The sequence below is a fragment of the Ursus americanus genome, chromosome 9, assembly GCF_024610735.1.
Source record: "Ursus americanus isolate L20-20 chromosome 9, mUrsAme1.1.p, whole genome shotgun sequence".
Classification (NCBI taxonomy): Eukaryota; Metazoa; Chordata; class Mammalia; order Carnivora; family Ursidae; genus Ursus; species Ursus americanus.
The window spans coordinates 41,454,110-41,457,987 of record NC_142135.1 but is presented as its reverse complement, the minus strand read 5'-3'; positions in this window follow the sequence as shown (position 1 = coordinate 41,457,987).

Sequence of the window (3,878 nt, the reverse complement as noted above, 5' to 3'; positions counted from 1 at the left end):
ATGGAAGTATCTGGGCACTCTGCCACCGTCTACTTTGGTCCATAGCATGGTGAAAGGAGGGTGAGAAAAAGGAAGGTGGATAGATGAGGATCTAAGTAGATGATGCTCCAGTCTAGGGAGAAAGAGAATGTAAAAAAGAAATCAAGGGAAGTGGAAGGTCCATCACCATCACCATCGTCATATCTAATTGTTGTCAGTTTGCTGTGTACTAGGCACAGTACTAAGTGCTTTATGCACACTATCTAATTAATTCTCACAATAATTCTTTCATTAAGAAATTATTATTCCTCAAATTACCAGTGAGAAAGCTGAAGGTTAAAGAAGTTAGTATCTAGCTCAAACAAGCTGGCAAGTGCAAAGTCTGGATTCAGACTCAGGATGTCCAACTTCAGTGCTTGAGCATATAGTCATCATGTGTCAGGAAACAGAAGGAGAAAAAGAGAACTATATAAATATGAGAAACAATATGAATGTAAGAATTACCAATTATTAGACTAATCTTTGGCAAAGAATTTCAACAGACTTCTCCATCCATGAACGTCAGGGCACAAGTAAAGAAAATGAAAAAATAGGGGGAGAAGTAGAAAAATGTACTCTGACCTCCTAAAAATGGAGGTATGCCAACTAATAAATTACTGGGACAGTTTAACTTGCTTTTTTATTATTCTAGGTTAATAACTTTATTGCACTTTTTAAAAAATGCATTTTTACTATTAAAAATTCAAATCAATCTGTACTCTAAACCACAAACCTGTTAACTACAAATGTTAAAAAATTACACAAAAAATACCACTACCCTGAAATAATGATTGTTAACACGAGATGATCACAGGGACCAAAGGAATAATGGGGAATTAGGAAAAAAAAATTTGTAAGATGAGATGAAATTATACATGCTACCTTTAAATTAAAAATAATGAAAATTTATTTTACATGATTTAATAGAAAAAAATGAAACTAATGTGACTATTAAAGTAATGCTTAAATTTAAATAAAAAATTTTAATCACAAGGGAAACTACTTTTCAAAAGTCCTCATAAGCTTTCAAAAAAAAGATTATGAAAATCATCAAGCTGTTGGGATAATTCTTTTCACTCGCACGTTCCATTTTAGCTGCTTCTTATGACATATGTGACTAACAGTCAGACTTTTTCCCCCACTTCACCACTTCCTGATTTGGGATAGTTGAATTATTATTTTTATACTAATAATTTTACACTTTTAATCACTGTAATAATTTACATTATATTGTTATAAATAATAATCATTATTTAGGAACTATTTTAATAATTTATACTTTGTCTGATAACTATAAACAGTTGCAGTTCTTTTACCAGTTTTAACATTTATGAATTCTTTTTTTATTTTGTGTGATTTAAATGTATGTGGGTCCCCCCTTTTGGTTTGCAAAAGGAGTTCATCATTTCTCTTTTTCTGAGGCCATGTATGTTGCAGAATATCTGTCTATTGCCTTAATACTTAAATTACATCCTGGCTAATATTTTTTGGTCACACTTTATTTTTCCTCAAACTCTTTGAACATTGCTCCCTCACATTCAAACAGTGACTGTGTAGAAATCCAAAACCAAGCTGATCTTCCCCACTCCATTTAGTTAAAGAATTTTTACGGGTGCTTGCATTTCCCTATTTTTGCCATTCATTTTAATTAACCAGGATGTAGTTCTGTGTGATTTTTTCAAGGTTCCTGAGATGTAGAGGAGTTCTCACTGTGTAGCTTCAATGTATCTCTTCCTTGCAGGGGAATTATCTTTTATGCTAACTTTGTATGCTTTTTATGCTCTATTGGGTTATTTATTCTGAAGATATCAATGATATATTATGTTAAATTCTCTTTTCTTATCATATCTTTCAAATCTACTGTCACTGCTTTATTCCCTTTGCCTTTTTCCTTTGTATTCACTGTGATGATCCTATGAATGAGTTAGCAAATTGAATTTTTTGCAATGAATCAATTTATCTTATGCTTTCTTTCTCTTTGTTTTCCTTCCTTACTTCCTTCCTTCCTTCCTTCCTTCCTCCCTCCCTCCCTCCCTCCCTCCCTCCCTCCTTTTTCCCTCCCTCCCTCTCTCCTTTCTTTCTTTCTTTCTTTCTTTCTTTCTTTCTTTCTTTCTTTCTTTCTTTCATGTCTTTGCTTTTCTCTTTAGTTTTGTATATAGGGTTTCAATTTGTTTTCTTACCTCTTCAATCTCCTTCTCATCTCATTCTACCATTTCACCTATTTTGTCTTTGAACTTTCATTGTATTTCATAGGATGGAACATATTATGTTCCTTTTACTTTTCTTCATAATCAATACTCTAATATTGCAGGGTTTTAATTATATTTATTATGTTTTTTCTATACTTAACATGAGAAGCCATACTGACTATTAAAGTAAAGATTCTCTGTAGGGCTTCGATAGGGATCTCAAAAGTCTAAAACATACAAATTATATTTTCTCAATAAAATCTTCCTTGTTTCTAGACATTTTTGATAGCTGCTGTTTGCTATGACAAAGTATGATAGAATCTTCATGATTTGTTTCCTATCAATCTCTACCTAGCTAGTTTTTCCTCTAAGTCACAAGGAAGGACAAGACTTGTACTTAATGCAATAGGAGATGGTAGTATATGTGCCTCTGTGTGTGTATATGTGTGTGTGTGTGTGTGTGTGTGCTCCTGTGCACACTATAACACTACAAGATGAAGGAAGGCTTTGATAAAAAGTTTGTCTGGACTCCTTCTCTCTCGCTCTCTGATCAAATGGCTTATGCTAAGATTGACTCCATGTAGCTTGAGTGTAACCAATTCTAAGAGGAAATAATTAAGGAATTGTAATCATTAAACTGTTAAAAGCAGATTCTGTGTCAATTGAAGATTCTCTTGAAATTTTCTTTTGTAAGATTTTGCACCAAAAACAATATTGGTTGGCTACTATTTGATGCTATTTCATGTTACACTTATACGTTCTTCCTCACACAGAAAAAAAAAAAATTTTTTTAACTAAGAGATTCTTGAAATCTTAAGAAGGAATGGAAGCAGTATTCTAAATTTGACTGTGAAATTACTAATGTACAGTAACCTTTCCTGGAGAGTGAGACTAATTCTTTATCACAGCCCTCAAAAGGTTTTATTTTAAGGCGCTTAGGATGGCCCATAAGTCCCATGTCAAATCCCATAATATTCCTTTAGCATATTAAGAGATGATGCTTAAAATTTTGAAGTTTCTATAACTGCAGTTAGAATTCTCCCTACAATATATATATCCGATAATTTTCAGAAAGTAAGTTTTGGTTAGGATGGGGGAGCATCTAGAGAATTTGGCGCTTGAACTACAGGAATTGTCTGAGGGTACAAGACAACCTGGGGACTCATGGGACAACTGGCAGCAATTTTACAAACTGGTGGATGCCTGGTCTTGCTTCCTGGAAAATGCTTTTCCCAATGGCAATTCTGCCTGTGTAGGGCATACCCAATCAATAAATTTCAGCTGTCAGCATGATTGACACAGATCACTGAACAATTGACTAGACTGTGATGATCAATATTGATTGTGAATGTGTCTGAAATTAAAATACCAGATATAGTATAGACTATTCATTTTATGAATGTGGAATACAGTCATTGAACCAAGAGTCTTTAATTCCCATGCTGGTCATCTCATCTTATGCAGACCAAAACATTCATTTTCCTCCATTTTTCTTCTAAAACAAGCAGAAATTTAAATGGTTTCATAAGAGATGTAGATATAAGCACCTAAGATTTCTTCAACATTTTTTTAAAAGAGAAAGAGAAACACACTCTAAAAAATCACATACAAATAATGATCATTCCTACCTTCCTACCAGTGTACTGTGTATTTATATATGACATATATATC